The sequence below is a fragment of the Cupressus sempervirens genome, chromosome 5 (genome assembly GCF_028749045.1).
Source record: "Cupressus sempervirens isolate cs-2001-9-10 chromosome 5, ASM2874904v1, whole genome shotgun sequence".
In the NCBI taxonomy this organism is placed as follows: domain Eukaryota; kingdom Viridiplantae; phylum Streptophyta; class Pinopsida; order Cupressales; family Cupressaceae; genus Cupressus; species Cupressus sempervirens.
In genome coordinates this window covers 714,601,397-714,628,747 of record NC_143122.1, presented here as the reverse complement: position 1 = coordinate 714,628,747, position 27,351 = coordinate 714,601,397, and the positions used below count along the sequence as shown (strand labels likewise).

The window sequence follows — 27,351 nt, the reverse complement described above, 5'->3', positions numbered from 1 at the left end:
TTTAGTTCTAGAATATTTAAAATTGCTCAATAATTTATTTTTTTGAAAAATTTAAACTCAAAGATTCACCACAATATTCATTACATGATTAGATTTGAGTCACCTAAATATAATATATTAGTGGAGAAATTAAATTGAATTGACCAATAATCATCATAATTTTTTTTTAAAAAAAAGATAATGTAGCAAGCCACTATAATATTTATTAATCTGATTCAACAAGGTCAACTTGGAAAGAATCAGTGAAGAAAACCCAGCATCATCCCTAAAGTTTACATGTATGCATATATTAAAAGAAAATAATTACAAAAGGTTATCACCCATCTTAAGATAACCCACTCTAAGCTTCTACATAATACATATCCAATAAGTTTGGCAGCAAATAGACTTAGAGCCTCAACATTAGAGATATCTCCAATTGAAAATAGTTAATTGCCGAGATGAACCATAATTATTAGTTACTCTAGGGATATATCACCAATACTTAGTTTTCACTATTGATTTAAAGTATATGTAATGATCCTCATAATATTCCATGAGACAAAAAAATGTTCAATTTTGATTTGTAATATTCCATGGTGATTAATGAACTTCCTATTATTATTGAGATTCATCAATATTTTATATAAAAAAATTATGATTTGAAAATAATTGTCAATATTAATAATATTTAGAATAAAAAATTGAGAGATTTGCCAATAGAAATAATTTTTTTTTTTCAAAATAATGAAACATTGGCCAATATTTTATATCTTTTTTTGGAGGCGGCTTTCTTAAAGTTTACCCTACTTTCCAGTACTTGTGCATTTGGGTAGAAATGTATATTCGGGCAATGTTTCAGATACATTATTCCACAAAGTGTTCAAAGAATGTGTTAAAAAAATAAAACGTCATTTGAATATGGAAGAAAAAAGAATCAAGCTATAAAAGGAATAGAAGGAACACACTTAGTTGTACATGCAGGAAATAAGGGTAATAACATACAAGATACAAGGGGAGGCATTGGTTTTTGACACTTCTAAATAAATGGAAGCAATCATTTCTTCCAGTGCCTCTTCCATTAGAAAAGAATTGGCTACTTGGAATCATGAAGATTATGAGATAATTACTATTGCAAAGTAAAAACACGAGAAACAAGCTTAAAATGATAAAGGTTTTCACATCTGTTGTAGGTGGCAACTTCTTTCATTTCAACGAAAAAGCAAGTTTTCTGTACTACAAAATGGTCCTATGAAGAAAAATGCATGTGAAATTCAAATTCCTTTAGAACCTAAAATTGCTCTTACTCCCTCTTAGGGATCATGGATTGAGAATGGAATTGAAGAGATTTAAATATATTAAAGATAAATTAGGTCAAGATTATCTTGTACACTTTGAGAACATGGTATCCTCCTATCAGTCGATTATTGTTGGTGAGAGGCGCATTTCCTCTGATGAAAGTAAGTCAAAATAGATGTTATATGATAGCTCAGATCTCCTTGAGGCAAATAAAAAGGAATTTAGACAGCAGAAGGTAGGAAAAGACAATTATGGGTCACAAAAGAGGGAATGAAAGGAGATAAGTAGACAAAAACACAAAATTTTCAAAAGATGATAGAGACAAGCATATGAGAGAACTCTTTGAGGAATCTATGGCAAGCAAAGAACCACGAAAACTAATGGATAGTGCTGAAGATGAGGAAATGACTCCACGACTACATGAATGATGAAAAGAGAGCTAATTATGCCAAGACGATAGCTTCTCAAGCAAGATAAAACTTGCAAAACGTCAAGCAGATGCATAGGTACTTGGATGGAAAAGAGAGGAGTTCTCAAAATATGTATTGTGATTCAAATATTGCATCAAGAGTTTCACACATGCTTACACACTCATGTAGCCAAAAATTGCAATAAAGGATATTGAAGATCTTGGAGAATGTCACACCTAAGGAAGAGAGTGTGAAGAGTTTGATAGCTGAAATTCATAAGACGTTGGATTTATACAAACAAGAAAAGGCTAAATTGATAAATAATCATCAAGCATTACAAGCAGAAAAAATTAGAATATAGTCACCAAACATTTTAGAAAGCCAAAAAATGGGGGAAGAGCTAATGAAATCACAAGACAAATCTATGCACATGACATGACCTTGACAGGATACCCATTAATGGTAAAAATAAAATCTTTAGCTTACCAGTGCATTCATCACCCGTATCTTGCATAACAAATGTGATGCCTTGCATGCCATGAATATAGTCAAGGGGCCCATCAAAAGGAATTATAGTTTAGCATAGAGTCACTGATCCTATAGCACAAGAATGTGATAAGATTTTTCCCCGAAACCTACAAACTACTCTCATCAAGCCTGTAGGCAGACCAAGACACAACATGAGCTCCCTGTGAACACCCACAACATCCTAAGCATCTGGAATGTGGAGTAACTGCATCATGGTATGTTGCAAAGGAATTCAAGTGTGGAGATTCTAAATATTTTAGAAAAACTCAAGGAAACCCCTACACCATGCTCTAGGTCTAGCTCCTTCCCACGCACTCCATGAGCATTAATGAAATTGAAAATGATTTTTGATTTTGAAGTTAAGCTCATGTTGGTCAAAATTTTGACCACCACCGGCTTAGATATAAGAAAAGTAACATTTTTCCTCCTATAATCTGACCAACAGTTACCTTTTTAATTGATGGTTGAAATTTTTGGTTGAAAATTGAGGTCAAATGTAGTAGTGTAACTACAGGTCTTGGTCAGACATGTCAATGGGCTACTAAGTAGGGGCTAACATCATGGAGAGTCACTTGGCATCAAAAAGCCCAAGCTCGGATTGTGTGTCCTCAAACTTAATTGGGTGCTCACACATTTTATTATCTAAAGTTTTATTACCACCCAGTATTTTCATTTAATTATCACTTAATTAAAACTTCCTTTGCTAACCCTATTGGCACAATAATCACTAGGTTGTGAGAGATAAGCCCCCTCCATATGCTACCCTACCCTACCCATGTTCATCCAATAATGAGTGCCCATAGGCATGCAAGTTCCTAAACCAACCATGATGATCATAATTTTAGAAGTACCACAGAATACCAGGACTTTCAAGTCACTTGATAAATGCACATGCATGTACTTGTGTGTGGCACACCACCATCACAAAGATCAAAGCACAAGGACTGGATGAGAACACAAGTAGAAAGTCACTCAACGTAAAATAGACTTGGGAGGATGGATGCAACAAAGAATTGCAATAGTGGTCTAACTGATATCCAAACATATCATCAAGGTCCATGAACCACATTGTGCTGAGAAAACATAAGAAAACAAGGTGATACACAAAATGAGATAAAAACCCCAAATTATAGAAAAATTCTAAAATCAAAACCCATTTGGAATTTGGGTGCAAAAATCTTGAAAATCCAAAAATGAATGAAATTGGACACCATATGCAAAAGTGGCCAACATAACGGCTCAAAATCCCAAACCCCCATTCTGAAAATTGGGAAAATGTTCATACCTGACCAACTAGGCAGAACCAACATATAGAAATGGAGGGGAACACTAGTTCTCAGCCTCCTAGCAAACATCTATAAAAAATAGAAGTTGAAATAGAGAAAAGACCATAAAACGTGAAGGTTGTACCTGATAGAAAAAGGGGTAGATTCTTAAAATGGCATAATTAAATAATGAGCCCATTGAAACTGCCAAAAGTGGTGACAAAGCAAGGTCTCCTTGAGCCAGATCCAACGAGACTAATCTCATGCAAAATCCATGCTCATAGCTCCTAGAATGAATAGAACAAGAATCCTTTGGAAGAGGATTTCCAAAATGGCTCTCAAATTCCTATTTCTGAAAAGTGAGAACTGAATAATGAATTCACTTTTTCAATAGTTATTCACTTTTTGAGTGAATAGTTGATTATGGAAAATAGCTAGCTAGAGTAGCTAGACTCCAAATCGACCCAAATGAAAATAGGTTATTGTCTATAATGGAAATTCCCCTAAGGAAAAGCTACTAGAAATTAAATCCAAAAAATTTAAAGCCCAAAAACCCAAAATTACATAAAATCACTTAACACTTTCACGACAGAGCATACCTCTAAATGCATAAACATGCTCACTAGTCTAATCACATAATGCAGATGAGTTCAGATTTACTAATCACTAAAAGGTTTTAATTTAAATAATTAAATAAGGATACATAAAAAATACAGGGATGACATTGGTAAAAATATGAATAGTTGAATCACTAACTCCATAGGCCATTGCCAGGGATATAATTCTTGGACACTAAAACACACAACCAAGTGCAATTGCATATAATATAATAGCTAAAGAAATTAAACCATTAATTAACTAATTAATCCATTTACACCACTCACATTCACATAAAGCTTAAAGAACAAGAATGAAGTAAATAACCATAGCATAGAATCCATCTCATAACATAATCAACAAATATTTCCAATAACCATATAACCAGATATCATCATAGATCTACTGTCATCTCAAAATGGCATCAACATGCAAATATGATAAACTAAATAGCATAGTAGTATAGCATCTATGGTACTGAATCATTGTATAACATTCGAACCTTAGGTCATCTCAAAGTACATAAAAAAACAAGAGTATCAAGTATCTATTAGATCAAAATAGACAAGGTATAGACTACAACCACAAGAGGCACTACATCCTCCCCCACTAGCATAGGCTTACTCTTGGAAGCCAACAAAAGGGTAGCAGTACAATCCCCTCAGTTGTGTAGCATCTTCCCAAGTCGTAGAGGTCTCATCACTCAGGTCCCATTGGACCCTTACCTACTCTATGTCCCAACCTCGCAAGGTTAGCCTTTGATGTTGTAGGATACGAATGGGCTCCAAAGTAAGCTACCCATCTGCTACCTACAAAGCATCCCAATCAAGAACATGGGTCACATTAGGAATATACTGCCACAAAATAGAAACATGAAAAACATCATGGATGCGCAATAGGCTAGGTGGAAATTCTAGTCGATAAGAAACATGACCAATCCTTTGGAGGATCTCAAAAGGTCTAACAAAATGTGGCACCAACTTAGAGCCTTTCCCATAGTGGATGGGGCTCTTCCTCAGATTCACTTGCAAACACACCCTATCACCAACAGAAATGTGATGATCCAACCTATGGGCATCTGCATACTTCTTATGCTTGTCTTGAGTAGTAACCAAATGCTCCCTAATGTAAAACACCTACTACTCCATATCCTAAAGCATATTTGGACCCAAAAGAACTCAACCCTCTAAATGATCCCAACTCAAAGGGGTACAACATGGTCTACCATACAGGGCTTGAAAAGGTGACATGCCAAGAGAACTATGATAACCATTATTTTATGCAAACTCAATAAGATACAAATAATCCTCCCACTTCACCTACCTATCCATAACATACATGCAAAGAATATTCTCCAAAACCTAATTAACTCTCTTAGTCTGACCATCGATCTCTAGGTGATAAGCTGAATTGAAATTGAGTTGCATGCCCAATGCATGCTAGAGAGATGTCCATAGTGTAGATGTAAACACTGGGTCTCTATCCAAAATGATCTGACAAGGAATCCCATGCAAATGAACAATATCCACCAAGAAAACATGCACTATAGAAGAAGTTATGTAGGATGCTCTCATGGGTGAAAAATGTGCTACCTTAGACAACTTGTCCACTGTCACCATGATATAATCATGTCTTCATGATGCCATAGGAAACCCTCTGATAAAATCAATACATATCGTATCCCATTTCTACTCTAGAATGGTATGTGGCTACAAAAGACCTGTCAGATGCTGATGCTCTACCTTCACTCTCTAGAACTCAAGGCATCTAGCAACAAAATTAGCAACATTGCATCTCATCCCTACCTAGAAGTACAACTATTTGAGAGCAGAGTGCATCTTCTAGAATCCAAGATGTGTAGAATACGGTGCACAATGCACTTCTGACAAAACTAAGGTACAAAGATCACCAGACATAGGTACATAGATATGCCCCATGTGTCATAGTATTCCATTAGACTCAATAACATAACCTAAAAACCTCCCCTCAAGGGTATTTCTAGATTCGATCTCTGCCCTCACTTCTTGATACCAAGTGTCACTAGGCAAAGCCTCCAAGAATGGCCTTGCAAATCCACTCCCAATGACAACACTGATACCTCATGTCACCTCTTGCTCAAAGCATCTGTGATGACATTCTCCCTCCCTTTAATGTAATGAACATCAAATTCATACTCACACAAGAACCCCATCCAATGACGCCATCGTGCATTCATGTTTGGCTGAGTAAAGATATACTACAAGCTCCTATGATCACTATGTAGCTCTAACTTGTGTCCCAAAAGAAAATGTCTCCAATGGACAAGGGCATGCACTATGGCCATGAGTTCCAAATCATGAGTGTGGTAGTTAAGCTCATGGTCCTTGAGTTTCCTAGACTCATATGCAATCACTCAACCATCCTACATTAACACCGCACCCATGCCTTCCAATGAAGCATCTGTGCAAACCATAAAATCTCCTACAAGATTAGGCACTGCAAGGACTGGTGCACTGGTCAAACACTCCTTAAGAGCATTAAATTTTGCCTCACACTATTTTGACCAAACAAACTTCTTCCCTTTCCATTGAAGAGAAGTGAAGGGATGAGGTACTCATGAGAAATCCTTCATCAAGTGACAGTAGTAACCTGCTAATCCCATGAAACTACAAACTTCTAACACATTAGTGGGTACTGACCACTCCATGATAGCATGAATCTTCTCTAGATCTACTACAATTCCATCACCAATGATGATGTTTCCCAAATACTTCATCTCAAACTGGAAAAGTCCACATTTACTCAAGTTGCCATAAAACTGATGGTCTCTGAAGCATTGCAATATTTGACATAAATAGACTTCATGCTCCTCCACAATCTTTGAATAGATCAATATGTCATCCAAGAATACAATGACACACTAATCAAGGTAAGTGAAGAATACACCATTCATCAAACTCATAAACACTAATGGCACATTGGTTAACCCAAAGGGTACAATTGTGAACTCATAATGCCCATACCATGTACTTAAAGCTATTCAATAAATATCACCCTCCTGGATACGAAGGTGATGGTATCCCAACTTCAGATCAATCTTTGAGAACACTTAGGCTGCTTTCATCTGATCAAACAAGTTATCTATTCTTGGAAAAGGATAACGATTCTTCACCATTACCTTATTCAATTGCTGGTAATCAATGCACAAACATAAAGAACCATCCTTCTTCTTCATGAATATGACTAGTGCACCCCACGAGGATACACTAGGACAAATATGGCCCTTGGCCAACAATTTCTCCAATTGCAATCTGAGCTCACTCAACTCCTGAGTAGTCATGCAATAAGGAGCTCATAAAATCAGCTCCATTCCTAGTACAAGATCAATTCAAAAATCAATGTCACGCTATGTTGGCATACTTGGGATCTCTTCAAGAAACACATTAGCATACTCATGAAGGAGTGGGTGATCATCAAGTCTCACCTTATGACTCTCGATTTCCTCAAGATCACTGATAGACACTAGGAACAACTGACAACCCTTATGTACACTCTGCTTTAGTTGATTAGTTGAGATCATACAAAGTGAGACTAGTCTTTGAAGTCCCAAAAGTTCCACCTACCCACCTATGTCAACAACACACTATAAAACCTTACAATGGTAATCAATATTTGCCTAATGGGTGGCTAGCCAATCTATACCCAACACAATGCCATATGATCCCATAGTAGAATCTATAGGTCCACTATGGTGGTGAAGGTTCCCCATTCAAACTACAACTTCTAACCAATGAGTCAACAACCACCTTAGAACCTATGGCTAACTCAACCTACCACCTATTGACCTGACACACCACCACTAGCCCACATTGCTAAACAAGAGATGGTGAAATAAAAGAATCTGAAGCACTAGAGTCAAACAAAACTAAAGCTGAAATGCCATGTAACATACCTATAGCCTTGACTATTGTACCTTGATGCTCATCTTGATGGTTGTCAATTGCCATAGAGACTTTGTGGTTCCAACTAGCATCTCCCATAGTAGTCTTGAATCTTACAGTGCCCTTACTTGGTCTTGTGGATGGTTTAATTGAACAATCATAATATGTATGGAAAGGTTGTCCACAAGAAAAATAGTTTCCTCCAAAACTGGCGCCTATTCCACGGCCACCCTGAGTAGCACTAGGGTAAGGTGCACTACCCCTACTGGAATTCTGCTGACTACTCTGGGGAGGATGATCTTGTTGAAATTTTTGTCCTTGGTTCTAATTATATCCTTTCTTCCCTAAGGTACTAGAATATTGGCCACCCTTGGTCCAATAACTCTTCTTATTTTTATGGTGAGGACCATCCTGAGTGGGTGCTAACTAAGCTTGGCCATTGCCTGAGGACTAAGTGAACTAAATATCTTGCCCAAAATTCTGAGCACTTTGGTTTTGAGAACCAAATTTACCACTATACCCCCTAGCCACATTTCTCTCAATGATCCTTGCCTTCTCAATGGTAAGAGAAAGTGTCCTCGATTGATCAACACAGACATCTCCAATGATGGAGTCTCTAAGGCCCCTAACAAAATGTTGCATGATGAGTGCATCATCATGCCTATAGCTTGAATACTATTTCATAAAAAGGAACTTCTTCTCATCCTAATAAACTCTCATAAAGCCTTGTTTAAGCTCATGGAATTCATCAATGCGAGCTTGTTGATACTGTGCTGATAGAAACTTCTCTCTATACCTTTCCTCAAAGATCTTCCACGTGAGATCTACAACACCAATGCTCCCATAAGGTAGTAGGGAGAAACAATGTCCCATATCAAGAAACCAATTCTTATCCTTGAGCCCTATTCCATGGCCATTGAACTCTGGTGGTTTGGACCTCTGAAGTTCTTGCATCATCTCAATTTGGGTGAGATCCACATCATCCTAGCCATGGCCCTCCATCGATGCCTTCTTCCACCAGGTGGTGTATGAGAATGTTCATGATCATGCTCATGTTCCTCCTCCCTATGATCCAAACAGTGGGACTCACCATGATGAGATCCCTCTTCCTACTCTTGATCATCTTGGTGCTCCTCAACATGAGGGACCATTTGAGTAAGAATTTCTTAGAGCATTGGCATCAATGCCCCCAAGAGATTCTGATTAGCATTGTTACCCTATTCTCCCTCTCCTTCCTATCATTCTTTTTCCTAGTGTTCATCTCCATGGTTACCACTATAGGTACCACCATGGCCACTAGGTCTACATATAAGAGGCATCACTATGGGAACAACAAGACACTATCAAAACACTCAGATCACAAGCATAAGAGTCAAAACCATGAATTGACAAGATATCAAATAATCAACATAATATAACAATACACAACAAAAACAAAACCATAGTGGAAGCATAACACAAAGATCCCAATGTTGCAACATGGGCTCTGATACTAGATGTAATGCCCTGCTGAGAGATCCTTGGAACAAGGATGAAATATAAGCAAGATAATTTTTTTTTTAAAACAAATATGAAAGCACAAGATAACCATCATACATGGATCATAAAGATTGCAATGGAAGACTTACCAACAACCAAACACCAAAGATCTCCAAGCATCACCACATACTAAAACATAAACCAGGAAACATAAGAGATCCACCAAGGTGAGAGACAAACACCGACTCCTAAAAAATGGCTAAGGTTGAAATCCTAAAGCCTTAAAATTTGGCTAAGTCTAAATTTCTAAAGCCCTAAAATTTCCTAGAATCTTTATCTTAGCTCATAGAGGTATGGAACCTATCTCAAATGAATCATCACATATATTAAAATATATCTTAATTATAAGAAATTAAATTAAATATATGTCAACTTATACTTAAATGATATTTTTTAAACTAGGAAGTTATAAAACCTAAAATGGTATCTAAAACCAATTTCCAAACTTTTCTTTGACAACCCTAGATAGCCCCTATTTTTTGCATGAAGGAAAATAATAACAAATTCTCATGTGAAGAAGTACAAAATTGGGTGAAGAAACCCATTGTGCCATGTGAAGACTTGCATTCTCATGTCGAAAAGTGAAATCTCTTGCGAGATCCTAAATCATCACGCAAGCACAAAACACAACAAAAGGCTAAGGAAACTATGAAACAAAGTTCCTCCACACTAGGTAGTACTGGATTCACATTTTGAAGCAATAACACTTGCCAAAATAGAAATATGGAAAGCCAAAACCTAACCATCTAATCAACATCAAAGGAAATAATAGAAAGAAACATCATAGTTTACGAAAAGCAACATCACACTTAAACATAAATAACATCGCAAGGAGCAAAACAAACTAACAAACACATGGTTCCTCCCAACCATCAATGGAATCATAAGACCATCATAGGCCCTGGCCATACCCTACATGTAACATCCCAAGCCATCAATCAGATCATTGGTACTATTGTAATAGGGACGTCACTAGTAAAACATGCTACAACATAAGTATAAGGAAATCTAACATGCTAGAAGTAAACCATAAGATAGTCCTACAAAGTAGATAACATCACCTATCACATACTAATCATCATAATAAGGAATGTGCCAAAATTAATATCATCTAAACATCATAAAAAAGCATCCCAATGAAAGCATAAATCACAAGAAAGCATACTTTAGAACCTGAAGTACCAAGTGAACACATCTAGCAATGGTCATGCTAGAACAATAGACTATCTCTATATGCTAGTCCCTAGCAGTAGTGAAGGTAGCTACACCTCCCAACCATGTGGAAACCATAGGTCCACACCCATCATGTTGATGGAGATAATGATCCAACCAAAAACACACACAAAACAAACATCCATGGCTAAAACACATGCCAAGTAGTATGATGAATAAGTCCAAGATAGAGGCAATGCATAACTATAGGTCCTGGTTAGACATCTCAATGGGCTACTAAGTAGGGGCTAACATCATGGAGAGTCACTTGGCATTGAAAAGCCCAAGCTCAATTTGTGTGTCCTCAAACTTAATTGGGTGCTCACACATCATGTCCTCAAACTTAATCAGGTGCTCACATGATTTTTTATTTGAAGTTTTGTTACCACCCAGTATTTTCATTTAGTTATCACTTAATTAAAACTTCCTTCACCAATCCTATGGGCACAAAAATCACTAGGCTATGAGATAGAAGTCCCCTCCATATGCTACCCTACCCTACCCTTGCTCATCCAATGATGAGTGTCCATAGGCATGCAAGTTCCCAACCCAACCCCAATGATCATAATTCTGGAAGAACCATAGAATACTAGGACTTGCAAGTCACTCAATAAATGTACGTGCATGTACTCATGTGTGGCACACCACCATCACAAAGATCAAAGCACAAGGACTAGATGAGAACACAAGCAGAAAGTCACTCAACCGAAAATAGACTCGGGAGGACGGATGCAACACACATCCCAATGCAACAAAGAAATGCAATAGTGGTCTAATTAATATCCAAATAGATCATCAATGTCCACAGACCACATTGTGCCAAAAAGACCCAAGAAAATAGGGTGGCACACAAAATGAGGTAAAAACCCCAAATTTTGGAAATTTTTTTTAATCAAAACCCATTTGGCCTTTGGGTACAAAATCCCTAAAAATCCAAAAATAAACAAAATTGGACACAATATGCAAAAAAGGCCAACATAACAGCTCAAAATCCCAAAACCCCATTCTAAAAATAGGAAAAATGTTCATACTCAACGAACAAGGCAGAACCAACAAAAAGAAATGGAGGGGAACACTAGTTCTCAACCTCCTAGGAAATAACTATAAAAAATGGAAGTTGAAATGGAGAAAAGACCATAAAATGTAAAGGCCCCACCTAACAACAAAAGGGTCGATTCCAAAAATGGACTAATAAAATAATGAGCCTGCTGAAATTGCCAAAAATGTTGGCAAAGCAAGATCTCTGCGAGCTGGATCCAACGAGACTGATCTCGCACAAAACCCATGCTCACAACTCCCATAATGAATAGAACAAGAATCCCTTAGAAGAGGATTTCCAAAGTGGTTCTCAAATTCCTATTTCTAAAAAGTGAGAACTGAATAATGAATTCACTTTTTCAATACTTATTAACTTTTTGAGTGAATAGTTGATTATGGAAAATAGCTAGCTAGAGTAGCTAGCCTCCAAATCAACCCAAATGAAAATAGGTTATTATCCATAACAAAAATTCACCTAAGGCAAAGTTGCTAGAAATTAAATTTAAAAAAATTTAAAGCCCGAAAACCCAAAATCATAGAAAATCACTTAACACTTTTGCGATAGAGTGAACTTCTAAATGCACAGACACACTCACTAGTCTAATCACATAATGCAAATGAATTTAGATTTACTAATCACCAAAAGGTTTTAATTTAAATAATTAAATAAGGATACATTGACCATACAGGGATGACATTGGTAAAAATGTGAATAGCTGAATCACTAACTCCATATGCCCCTACCAAGGATATACTTCATTCACACTAAAACACACGATCAAGTGCAATTGCATATAATATAATAGCTAAAGCAATTAAAACATTATTTAACTAATTAATCCATTTACACCACTCACATTCACATAAAACTTAAAGAAAAAGAATGAAGTATATAACTAAAGCATACAATCTATCTCATACGATAATGAACAAATATGTCCAATAACCATATAACCAGATATCATGATAGATCTACTATCATCTCAAAATAGCATCAACATGCAAATATGATAAATTGAATAGCATAGCAGTATAGCATCTATGGTACTCAATCAAAATATAACATTCGACCCTCAAGTCATCTCAAAGTACATAAAATAATAAGAGTATTAAGTATCTCTCAAATCAAAATAAACAAGGTCTAGACTACAAACACAAGAGGCACTACAAGAACAAAACCAAGAAGCCAGAATTTTAATTTTGATACTTAGTAAAAAATTGAGATTTTGGACACTTTTGAGGTCCATAGGTTTGGAATTGTAGAAGTTCTCTTTTCTAGAGGTGTGCTGATAGTTAACTGCCATTTCCAAAGATAGAGCTTTCCATGCATCGAAAATGCATGCTGACGATAGTTTAACTCTGACATACACCTAGTGAAGGATCAGCTCCCATTTTTGGCACTTCCAGACACTTCTACTTCGACTAAAGGCTTTCTTTTTCTTTCTCCTCTCATAAATTCTTTGTTTTTGATATGTAAAGGCTCATGTATCCAGTTAATGAATAAAAATGGATGGAGTCCTTCTAAGCACAAGTTAGATTGTTACTTTGCATATAATTAGTTTGTTTTATTAATTTAAAAAAATATTATTGCATGAAGATATCTCTCACTTTCAACACAAATTGAGGAGATGATTTCTTATAAATACTCCATTGTAATATGTAATTAGGGCTATCATTATTTTGCAAGAAAAATTATGTTTTTGGTGCTCATATTTGGAGTGTAGTGTTTCTTACCTAAATGTGTCATTATTTTGTTAATTTTTGTTCATGGGATTGTGATTGAGCCAAATGTTTATTGCTTTTTTTTTGGTTGTGCGATGAATTAATTTTGGTGTTTGCTACAATTTTATAAATTCCACTGACGTATCTAGCTCAAGAATAAATCATCAAATTATACCTACGTAACTTTTTGTCTTACCTGAGCACACTTTCTATGGCCTTGCGATTTGATAAAGAGTGAAACATCATACGATCACTAAGTTTCTCACTGATTATTGCATCAGTGGAATCAAGGAAGTGCTGGTCCTTTCATTGGTTACCTATCAATTTCTTTGAAAGATTAACTTGTGGTTGTGTTATTTTCTATAGCTTATGTCTGCTAGGATTTTATTTTCATGTTATTTTCTTTAAAGTTTTGTTATTTTCTCTATTAACCTACTTTGTTAGAATAGGACTTCATACTAGTTGCATCTTTAGATTGCATTCATAAAAAATGGAAAATACAAAAACATGGTTCTTTTGTGCATGTATTTTTGAAGTAGTGTGCAAATTCTATATCTCATCTAAAATCAAACAAACCAGTAAAGGCCTCCTCATGAACAATCACATTTATCTTCAACTGAATGGATTCTAGTATGTCGTAAGATCACCCAAAACCTTGGAGTTGAATCACAAGATCAACTTTTCAAAAGAGGAGTTCACAAGAATTCTTGCCATTTAGCATTGTGCATAATGACAACTCAACAATAACTAGTAGTTTATTTAATCATTTATTTAGTAGTTGATCATTATTAATTTGTGGTTTATGTGGTAGTTGATTTGGTAATTTATTTAGTAGTTTTTTAGGTAGTTTATTTGGTAGTTTATTTGGTATTTGATTTGGTAGTATATTTGGTATTATATCTGGTAGTCTATCTGGTTGTATATCTGGTATCATATTTCATAGTCTATTTACTAATTAATTTAATCATACTAGGGCATGATGGAATCGAACCACCATCCTCCTACTTGTAAAGAATGTGCTCTTCTAATGAGCTAGTACTCTTTAAAGTGATTTACTACAAGGTTGGATAATCCCAAAAGGAGATATCCTAGCCCCTAGCAAATAACCACATAGGAAACAAAACAACAAAACAACAACAATGCAAGATCTGATACCAACTCACAACTCTTTATTCATAAAATAACTAATTATATACAATATACTAGGCTATAAGGCCTTCTAGGTTAGGGTGAAATAAAAACAATAATTAGAATATCAGCTCTACAAGATCCCACAAGATCCAAGTTACAATCTCAATCCCAATCTCAACTAGTCCAGATCTAGAACTAGATAAGAACACCAAGAAAAATCCACACTTGTACCCTCAAGTCCACCAAGAAATCCTCTAGTTCTCAAGCTACAACCCTAGCTCTTCAAAATTCATTATCGTCTTCACTAAGATGGATCCTACCAAAATACTGGATAAAGACTCTACAAGACCCCCTACTTATACCCAACTAAGCCACAAGTTGACCCAGTTCATTACAAACTAAATTAAATTCCTTACATTTAATATATGTTAAGCCATAATTTAGCTACAACACAAATTAAATACCCATACACAAATTAACTATGAAAAGTTAGTTTACAGACAACTCAACACCAATAGGAACCAAGACCACACTGAGTGTTAGCAAAATCAAGTAGAGCACTAGTAAATTTAGAAGCACCACTGAGCTCATATTGCAAATTGAGCACCATAGACCATGTCAAGCAATATAGAGTATGCCGAGCTCCTAGAGTATGTCGAGTGCCTAAGCATAAACTAAGCCTACTAGCAACTGAGCACCACTTCTTTGGTGATCGAGTCCACAACTTCTAAATCAAATGCCCCAAACACGCAGAACTATAAGAAACCCTAGGATGCTCCTACATAAGACACCCAAGTTTGAAAATATGATTTAGTAGCTAGAAGAACATATTTTGGGATTCAACACATAAATCCCAAATTGATTCTTCACATGCATATCCTCTGAGTCTTCGACTATACACTCTTTCCCTTGTTCTTCTTTTTCTTCTTCACATCCATCCTAGGTGTGCTACAAGTGTGCTTTCCATATTTATCTCTAACCTTCTTAGAATCTACCAACTCAACTCAACTATCAACACTCAAGTTCTTCCTACCAAGCTCTTCATTCTGCAAAGGAATCAAGGAAAACTTCCTACCACCTTTCTCAACAAAAAACACATTCTTGACACAATCATGCACAACCCTACAATCATACTTCCAAGGTCTACCAAGGAATATATGACAATTTTTTATGTCCATAATATTACACAACACTTGATCCTTATACTACCCAATTTGGATCAACAAGGCATTTGTCCCTCACTTCCATTGCAATCGACCAATCCTTTAAGGATAAGGATATCTCACTCTCTTCAAAATAAGTTTCTAAACCATCTCCTCAGCAAGAAGGTTATCCATACTACCATCATCCTTAATCATCTTGCAGACTTTTCCACCAGACCTAAAACAAGTCCTGAACAAACTAGTTATCTCACAAGAATCCAATGTCTTTTGACCAACCACTACTCGTTGAACTAGCAAAATCTCTCCTTGCTCAAGTTGACTATCTTGGAATTCAACCTCATTCACAAGAAAAACTATCCTAATAAGTGGAAATTCAAATGATCTATGCCCTTCCTTCCCACATCTAAAATAATTACCTCTAAATCCACCTCCACTTATCCTTTTCTTCTGATCAATAGGTTCTGGTTCACCTTTTGCAATCAGTTTAGCTTGTGCCAAGCTATTCTACTTCTCTTTTCCTTTAGCATTACCATGAATTTTTTTTTTCAACTTATCTTCTACCTTTAGATCATATGGATAAGCATCCTAAACTAAATAAATCTCCAACATACCAGCCTCATCCTAAATATTGAATCTCAAACCATTAATGGATCAAGCTACCTTTTCCTTTGACAATTCTCTGTGACTAGACCGAATAGTCAACTTGTAGAATTCCTCGGTATAATATTTCATAGTCATATTGTCCTAGTTCAAATTCTACAACCTCTTAAACATGTCAATTTCATAATCAATAGGAATAAACTTAGCCTTCAACTTAGTCACCATCAATCTCCATCTAGAGGTTTTCATTTCACCTTCTTCTTCTTTGTCTTGTTGCAATTCTTTCCATTGAAGAGAAGCATGTCCTTTCAACTTAGTTTATGCCAGCCTCACTCTGAGTGGATCCTCAATATCCTTAAGCTCAAATTATTCTTCCAATTCACTAATCTAATTAATCAAGTCTTCAAGAGCCAAAGTGCCTAAGAAATTAGAAACGTCCATCTTATGGTTTAGCCTCAAGTGAGATCTAGGTCTAGCAAAATGACCAGACCTAGTTCCAATAGATCTCTCCACACAATTAGTTCTATCATTGCCATTAGATCCAATAACTTCAAATTCATCAACAAATTCCTCATAGCTACCTTTAGTAACCACATGCCTAGGTACAACACCTAAAGCACTCACAATTTCAACAATCATATCACTCTTCATCAATAAAATCTTAGATCTAAATTCTATTCTAATCTTCTCTGAGATCCATTCTTCCACAACATCACTAAGATCATCAATTTCCCTAAGGTCCAATCTTCTTGGAGGCATCTTCCAAAATTTTCATAAACCTTAAGAAATAGATCCAACAATTCAGAAGATCAATCAACTCCACGATCAACGTTCTCTACAAGTCCTAACCTATAAACTACTTCAACTTTGGAGATCTATAAACACACTCAGGAAAAATCTTCTCTCTAATACCACTTGATGCAGTGCAAGGAAGGAGAATCCCAAAAGGAGATCTCATAGCCCCTATAAAATAATCACACAGTGGAAACACAACAACAAAGAAACAACAATGCAAGATTTGATACCAAATCACAACTCTTTATTCATAAAATAACTAATTACATGCAATATGCTCAGATTTAAGGCCTTCTAGGTTAGAGCCAAATACAAATAACAATTACAATATTAGTTCTACAAGATCCCACAAGATCCATCTTACAATCTCAATCCCAATCTTAGTTATTCTAGAGCCACAACTAGATAAGAACACCAAGAAGAATCCACACTTATACCCTTAGGTCCACCAATCAATCCTTTGGTTCTCAAGCTACAACCCTAGCTCTTCAAAATTCACATCCTCTTCACTAAGATGGGTCTTACAAAAATATGGATAAATACTCTACAAGACCCCCTACTTATACCCAACTAAGCCACAAGTCATTCCAGTTCATTAAAAACTAAATTAAATCCCTTACATTTAATATATGTTAAACCATAAGTTGGCTACAACACAAATTAAATACCCATACACAAATTAACTACCAAAATTTGGCTCATAGATAACTCGATACTAATGGAAACCAAGACCATGATAAGTGTTAGAAAAATCAAGTCAACCACTAGTAAATTCACAAGCATTGTTGAGCTCATAGAGCAAACCAAGTACCATAGAACATGCTAGCTCCAAGACCATGTTGAGCTCCATGACCATGCCAAGCTCCAAGACCATACCAAGCTACATAGACATTTTTGAGCAACACAAAGTATGCCAAGCTCCCATAGTATGTTGATCTCATTGCATAAACTAAACCTACTAGAGATCAAGCACCACTCCTTTGGTGACCAAGTCCACAACTTCTATACCAAATACCCCCAATATGTAAGATTGCAAGAAAGCCTAGGATGCTCCTACATCATAAAGAATAGTGATATTATTAAATGCATAATATAAAGATAGAGATAATTTTTTCATTTTTAAATTCATTATAAGTGACTTGTTCCCCTTATTATAATAAAGTTGTGGCAAAAAAATATAAAGAACTTTATTTGTGTAAATAATGGAGAAAACTAAGTCTACAATTTTTGGATGATAATTTACTATTGTTCCAAGTTTTTTGTTTTTATTTTTCTTAGAGGATTTGGTTTAAGTGTAGCTTCATCCAATATGTAACATAAATGTACTTACCTCTAGGAGGGAAAAAATATTTATGACTACATAATTATTTATGCCATTTATCACTATTAATTTATTTACAATGTATTTTTATACTAGTGCACCTAGGAGATAAATAAATCACTAGAAATATTAATTCCAACAAATCAAACTTGTTACAAAAAATATAATAAATATCATGGTTTAGTTTATTATTTAATTAGCCTACAGTTCTTATTCAAAAGTTAAAAAAATGTATAATCTTGATATACTTCATACTTGAAAATTATGTCCAACCAATTCTACTACCCTTCGAGGAAAAAAATTGTAGATAAGAAGTTCATTGGGAGCCCGATATGTTAATTTAAGAAGGTATTATCTTGTTTACAAAAAGAGATGGTAGCTAATCAATTCATTTCAAGGAAAGAATTCTAAATTTCTATATAAAGAAAAATTTACAAGAAAATCTACTTGTGATTAAGATCAACATTTGATTCATGTAGGAGGATAAAAAGAATTGAAAAATAGTGTACACACATCTATGCTCACATCACAAGAAAAATATCACTCATGGATTTGGATGTAGACTAAGTGTAACACTGAGAAGTTAGAATGGTGTCCTAGTGATTAGGAAGGAGCCTCAAGCCTCCTTGAAGCTACACTATGCATGGCATTAGTCACTAAAAAATGATATTAATCTAATTATTCATCCATCTCTCATTTTCATTGAAAAATATAGCATATTTTGTCTAATATGAGATAATGTAGTAAAGCAAGTTTCAAAGTATATTTTCAAATTTTTATCATGTGAGATCACTATTCTTCACTATATAATTGGCTTTAGAGTTAATGGAGAGTTTATGAATGCATTTTCAACATTTATTTATACTGAGGAGAACTAAGTTTGTTCCATTCACCAATATGCTATTTTCAAACCATAATTCTCATAAAGTTTCTAAATTGCTATTTTCAAAAACTCATTAATGCACATGAGAAAATATAACAAACTTTCCTTGTCCAAACCATTGATGTCATAAGATTTATCTCTTCTCCAAAGGCTGTTATTGTGGGAGTTTATTGGGTTAGAGATGAAGATTGGTCTGGTTGGGTTGTTGATTGTAGAGTTTGGGTCTTGTAGGAGGAGATGGCATTGTACTCTGTTATTGTAGGATCAAGAGCCATTACTAAACCTAAGGCTAAACAAAATTCAAATGGCAATAGTAAGAGCCATGAAAATTAAATCAAAGAAAATTTTTAAGTAGTCAAGCCACCAAAATATTACATTCATGTGAGAGCAAGAAAGTGACAAGGTCCTGATAGTCATAGTCTTATGGAATGAGTAAGCACTTGAAGTCAAATGAACTTAATGTATAATAAATGAGAAGAGAAAAATTTAGTGAATGTGTATTTTTGCAGAGAGTAAGGTATAAAATGGGTCTAGTTTTTTTAAGTCTCTTATTTATTTGGTCTAATTTTAGCATTAGTGAATGTAAGTTTTCTATACTAATTTCAAATTAATGAATGTACTATGCCTATAGGTAACCAACAAAGCAACAATGCTTGATGGGATGATAAATTATGTGCAACCTCTATAGTGACAAGTTGAGGTAAAATTGTAGATTCTTTTTACTTGAATTTGAGTGCTATCTTTTTTCTAGTTTTATCCTATGAAACTTAATGATATATGTGGAAAATTAGAGATTTTTTGTATTCTTTGTAGATTGGTTACAACTATGTGCCTCTAGTTCAAGCCTTAACATATTATTGTTGGTGCCATTTTTCTTGCTGCCAAGTTGGTGAGAGTTAAACTTGTTAGCATGAATGGTGATGATACTACATTGTGGGAATATCTTGAGAACTATCCAAAGTATTGATATGTTTCATTCATGACTGTGTTTTTCATTGATGACAACATAGCATTATTTATGTATAGACTAGTAGAGTACCACTCTGAGATCTTGATGGTATGGACAATGGTTTGATTGTCTAGTCATGCATAGTTATGGGCATGTTAAATAGAGTGTCTTAATGTCATGGCCAAGTGCGTAGAATTTAAGTTGAAGATGTATGAAAGTTTTACCTAATTTACAAATAGTAATTCAGAGAAAGAGTATTGGAAAAGAAGTTCTTGATGATTTTTGGATATCTTACATCTAGGATGTAATGAAGTAATGTGCAGTCAAGTAGTGATAGAGGATAGTCATCTGATGATGTCGGCAAGTGTGCAAGCCTTAGTATTGCACATGTGAAGTTTTGTATAGACTATAAGCCAATAGTGCTATTGTAATTGTAACTAATTGATTATCTTATTTTAATTAATTGGGAAAGTCTCAAGGCTGACTCAAGAAATTATTATGAAGATATTGTATATAGGAAAGTTGTTTACATTGATTGGAAAATATGAGAAAGGAGTATGAAGTGTATTTAGATCATTGTTTAAGTATGAAGTGTGAAAAGAAGAAGAGCTCTTATAGAATGTGTGTCAGTAATCCAAGGGGTTATTGGATGTGAGATTGAAGATCTTCTTACAAGATTTGAAGGAGCAGAAGTCTAGTTGATAGGATAGAGATAGAGGAACAAAGTACATAGATTATTTGGATAGTGGGTTCATTGGTCGTGCCCTTGAAGTTGTTTTGGTAGTAGGTCTAGCTATCCTCCACAACTCTTAACATAGTTGGCACAACTCCTAACATGGTTGGAATCTCTTAATAGGGATTCAAAGTCTCCTAACAGGGACTCATATGTACTGAATGTTGTAATAGATTCCTAACAGGGTCTATCCTATAACAAGGAATACTTATATTAGTACATCTTCTTATCAATACCATCTCCACCAAGGTTTTCCCTAATTAACATATCTGGTGTTATTGTGGATGAGTATCTTGTTGTGGTTTTAATTTATATTACATATATGGTTAAGATTATTTGAGGTTGTTAATTGTGATATTAGTTGGATAATTGATTCACCCCCCGTCCCCTCTCAATTATATTAGTGGACTATATGTTCTAACAAAATTGCAATCACATAGAGAGAGGCCTTGGTGATAGGAGTTTGATGTGATGCCTTGCTAGCTTGAAGGTTGAGTAGGTTTTATTATCTTAGGAGATTTTAATATGGTAGGAGTAAGATATGTCCAAATTTTATTTTTCTCATGAAAATAATTGGATAATGGTGTCAGTTGACATGTTTGAATGTTTGAAACCACTTATTTTGGGTGATTGGAGATGGTTATTTTCATTGATTTCATTCTACTTGGTTAAAAGTTTAGTTTTGTCATCTGGTGATTGCATTCTTTATTGTTGTGCAAATGTTAGCAATAAGATGATGGAACTTTATGAACAAAGTAAAACCATGACAACATTGACTTCAAACAACATCAACCCTTCTCAAGGTATGGAAAACAAATAGAAAGGAGTTTTTTGTAGGTCTTGAAAGATGAAAATCATTGTATGAAATATTAGTGGATGTTTTAGAACACTAATTCCTTCCTGGCATCATCCTAACAATGGAAATTCACCAAATCAAGAAACAAATTCAACTTGCAATAATGAAGTTCGTGTGTAGCATCTAATATGGATGCCGCAGTTGGTGATCTTATAGTAGTTACTTGTGTTGATGATCATGTGCAACTTACATGCAAAAGTATGGTACCAAAGCAAAAAAAGGAAAATATTATATGGTGGAGAGAATGAATATGATCAATGATTCTATTATACCATTCTAGAAGATCTAAAGTATATGACAATGCTAGTCATTGTGTACTACAAAATCAAATAGTCAAATCCAAATCACTATTGTAGTCCTTGGGAGAAATTATCTATAGAGCCATTGGTTATGTATTTTACTCAAGAACCTGAACACTAGTTGAGTATAATATCATAACTATTCTTGAATTGAGCATATTTCAAATGAAAACTTTATGTCCACTACCACACACAAATTTAGAATGGTATTGGTTCATCATGTCTAGAATAGTGAAAATTGGCATATTGATAGTTGAATATTAATAAGTAGATCCAATTATACTATTATAACTAGTAACACTTACTCTATAAAAAATTTTATATTTTATATTTTCTTTAGAATTTAAACAACTAAGCATGCACAACTACAAGTTGACAAAGCACCAATAAAGGTAATGTGGTATGGCTTTAATCTAGCCACTTTCATAGTTTTCAAAAGTTGGATGGATTTTCCACCATGTCCATGATATCAATATCCTTCACTTACTATATTCCATGAAACTACATCATGATAGGGAATTTCACCCAAAAAAATTAGTGCACCCTTTATACTCCTACATTTGGCATACATGTCAACAAGTGCATTTTTCATAGAAACATCCAATGAAAATATAGTTTTAAAGATATGAGAATGAAATTTCAAGCCATGTTGTAAAACTTCTACACTAGCATAGGGTCAAAGAATACTTATGAGAAGAACTTGTCTTGGCTTCATTATTTTCTCCTCCATTTTATCAAACATATTCAATGCTAATTCACTATACCCAAGTTAGAAAAACTTGATAATCAATGCATTACAAGACTTCATTTCAGTTTGACATTTCATGAAAAAAAGTCAATTTTTTTTTTTATACTTGAGTTCTTGGCACACATGTCAATAAGGGCACTTCTAAAACATAAACCAACTCTCATCCAATTTTGATAATGTGGGCATTCCTTGCCTTGTTTCAAATCATGGAGGTTAACACATATGTATGGTAAACACCAACCAAACTGAATTGACCCAATTTTTTTGCATCTATTTGTATTTCACTAAATATAATTTTCCTCAAGCGATGCAAAAATATTTCCAAAATATATTCTTCCTATTCTTTCAACATTACCAGATGATCCTAAGGAGAGTGTTCATATTTTTTATGCTAATAACATATACAAGATTATTACAACTACCTCACACTTTCTTATACAATCACAAGTTTTGAATGAGAAAAACTTTTTAGATAGATCAAATATTTCACATAAGGTGGGCAAAGGTCTTTTTTCTTTAGCTCAAACTTTAGGTTCACAAGCTACAGGTCATCAGAAGAACAATAAATACAATGCATAACTTATAGGATTATGGAAGGAAATAGCTTATGTTATATAAGAATTGGTAATGGGACCAAAGAAAATTCCAATCATTAGGATGGCACTGGTAGGACACATAAAGGAATTATGTCATTTCATCAGAAAGAAGCAAAGTAAAGATTTTTTGTTTCCTATTCTTCTAGCTTTTCTAAATGTTGGTGATGAACAATTCCAAGCTATATTCTTTGAAAAGATTATCCATGTATTTTATTTTTTTTGGTCAAATTAGTGTGGAGTAGTATCTTTTTCCTTACATTGAGTAGGCTTTAAATGATGTTGTGGAAGAATTTATTATGAATGACTTGAAATGTTTGGCAACATTATCAAAAAGTAAATTACTAGGAAAATGGTTAGTGATTGGATCGGTTACACATTTTTCTCCACTATTGTGTTAGCCTAGCCAATGGGTTGGAAGGGAAACTATTAATTTTATTGTCATATGTAGTGAGATTTTACAACTAATTAACTCCTATGTTTACCTTTCACCAGTTCTTCTTCTTTTTATTCATAGAGAGCCAAAATCATTGACTTCAGAGATTGAGTTATTTTCATGTCTAAAATCTCCAATGTGAAGAAATATATTTCATGAAGTCCTAGAGAAAGACAAGAATTCATAGAGTTTAGAGGTTTTAGAGAAAGGAAACCACCATAGAAAAATTAAGAAAATTTCATCTTCTTATAAGCTTGTTGAACCTATTATAAACTCAAATATTGCTTCTTCTTTTTTTCTAATAAAAAATACCTCAAAATATTTCATCTATTTTGTCTATAGTATTTGATCCAACTATGGCCAAAAGATGGTTAATTAATAAGTCATGTCTACATCCAAATATTGAATACTTCGGTCAGAATATAATTTTATCTAATCCAAAAGATTGGGCAAGGATGAAAGGAATGGAAAGCTACATACTAAATCTCTATAGTACAATGTAGTCTCGAGAAAATACTTCAGAGTTGGAAAATCATGAGAAGCTTCAAGCTTCTACTCTAGGAATGCCTTTGAATTCTATGATAGGTAATGGTTCCAACCATGGTCCATCTTATGAAGGTGTCCCAATTTATTTGTATATTCTTACTAAAAAGAAAAAACAAGAGTGGAAAAAATCTAATGTCTTCAATAGGATCATCCTTTAATGAAGAGATAAGCAAGGATGTTGTAGGTTTGCAAGGTGCAAAATATATTATGATGAAATTTTTTTGTGGAGCACAAGTTGTTGGTTATGTTGTTTCCTTATAGTGGACTTTGGGTGTTGGTCACTCATCAATGCCCATAGTAGAGATAATACAAAGATTTGTTAGTATTGGAGGTTCTTTTCCTCCCAAATTGGTTAGTGGTTCTATTTTGAGTGGCAAGTTTACTTCTACTAGAAAAGTGAATAAAGTCCTAAGAGATTTTCTTGGAAGAGAAAATGATGAAATAACTTATGTGATGAATAAGTTCAAAGATATATCTATTCCTGATGATTCTAAGAGCTCTTTACTGTCATTGATTGTAACTGCAAGTTTTCCATTAGTAGCAAATGGAACTGTATTGGCATCTTACTTTGGAGCATCTATCCCAGATTGTGTAAGGTGACTGAGTGGAATTTTGTTTACATATCTTCTAGAGAATAATTTAGTTGTCAATGACATTGCAGTTTCACATGATCATAACTTTTTTGTAAGTGCATCAAATGATTCCACAATAAAAATTAGGGATAGTTGAAGACTAGAAAAAGACATAAATTTTTGGTCAAGGTTGACCTACTTTGTAGATGATGGCTGAGTACTTCATGTATTACAATATTTGAAAATGGGCCACAACTTATTGTACCATCTTGCAGTGGATGGAAACATGTCTTCTTTGTAAATCATCTTTTAAGTGAAGATGATAGCATTGACATGTACATTGGCATTGAAGATATTGCAAAGAAAGAGACAAAGGCAAGACCAATTCTATGTCTGAAAAGTTTTGGTATAAGAGGTCCTCTGATGATTCTTTACAACACTGAACATAATGGTATTAATCTTTGGGACTTAAGGGCATAGATAAATGCATGGACATTGAATGAAATTCCAAAAGAGGACTACATTTCTATTGGTGTGGTAGATCTATTTTAGAGTTGGCTTGTTTCAAGTTCATCTAGAGGGGTGATAACCTTATGGGATGTGAGGTTTCATATCCCTGTCATTACATGGAAACATCCTATGGCTTTCTCTATAGAGAAAATATGTCTTCATCCAATAGCTTCAAATTCTTTCCCATGTACAATGGGTGATCCCCTAACATATCTAGCTACATGGATCAATGAGGTGGCTTTATGGAATGCAAAGGATGAGTTGTGACTTATTCACCGATACAGTTTGTTTTCCTTCAAAATTTTGATTATTTGTGTTGTTTCTAGGACAATATGATGTATGAATATATGATGAATCATTTTAATTCTAGCATCATAGAATAATCAACATTGAAGTAAGTGGACAGAGTTATGCAACAAAGTGATTTGTGATTTGAGGATTATGGAGAGTCAAGTATACCATATTCTACAATATATATTTCCTTTCCCATGAAGGTGGCTTCTATTCTTTGCTTTTTTTAGACAATAGTGATTGACTAATCACTAGTTGGCAATATATGTCAGTTAGACTTTGGGATATAAATTCAAGTTTCTTGATAAGTACATTACATGGTTTCCTTGGTTCTTTTTGAGATCTTGGTGTCTATGGTGATAGTTATTTTATCCTAGGAGCTATTAGTGATCACAAATTGTATCTATGGGATGCATCGCTTGGTCATATTGTTCATACTTTAACAAGTTATTTCAAATAAGGCTTGTGCTATATATGATAGAAAATTATCAAATAGGAAAGATGTAAGTACAACTTATGATCAACCAATAAAGGTTTGGGACCTTCATAAAGGATTTGTGGAAAACACCATCATTTTCTAGAACTAAAATTTTGTGTCCTTAACTATAGATGAGAAACACATATATTCAACACATATGGATGCTCATCTCCATTTCTGGGATACATGGACTAGAAAGATATTTAATGAAGTTACTACTAGTTTTCTTAGAATAAAATTGGTCACATTATCATGCAATGGTTAGTTTGTTCTCACAAGTGTCCAAAACAACTTGCATAATCTTTTTGATGTTCAATCATTGGAAGTTTTAGCTAATTTTAGAGTATAGGGTCACAAACTAATGTGTGTTGAATTTATAGTGGCACAAATACTAGGGCAAAAAATTGCTAAATTTTTTAATGAGCTAAATATAGTGACAGAATACTTACCCCATCCATTAAATTTTCATCAAATAAAATGGAGTTTGTAAAAGGTAACGACATGATATCTAGAATTTTCAAATAGAAGATATACAAAGTGGAATGGTAGGAAGTTTGAAAGAGCTTCTCAATGAGGATAAGATAAAAAACTATAAATATTTCCATAGAAAATTCATTTGAAGTCTCCCTTCATACCATAATTGATAGAGAAAAATTCCAAGGCAAGGATTGAGATGTTTTTGACAATGCCTATTTTAATCTACGATAGATATCTCACCAAATCCTAATCATCATCAAGAGCCCTGCTCTCTAGCCAAAGTTTCCAAAAATGTCAAAATGAAGAGTGACTCTAGGGTTTGCTATGTTTTTGGGGAAGACAAGATATGATTTAGGGATGTTTAATAAAGTCTTTGGATTCAGGAAGTATAGATTGATTACTTTTTTTTTCAATCTTAAACAAATGTTATTTTAAAAATAAAATTGATTAATTTAGGGTTT

General features: G+C 34.4%; 2 pseudogenes; both read left to right on the top strand.

Annotated features, from left to right (window-relative positions):
* LOC149557988 (serine/threonine-protein kinase VPS15-like) overlaps nt 1–25,911 on the top strand; it is a 67,731-nt pseudogene extending 41,820 nt beyond the window's left edge.
* A 65-nt stretch (nt 25,912–25,976) lies between these two features.
* Nucleotides 25,977–26,903, top strand: LOC149557987 (autophagy-related protein 16 pseudogene; annotated as a pseudogene).
* The last annotated feature ends 448 nt before the right edge of the window (nt 26,904–27,351 follow it).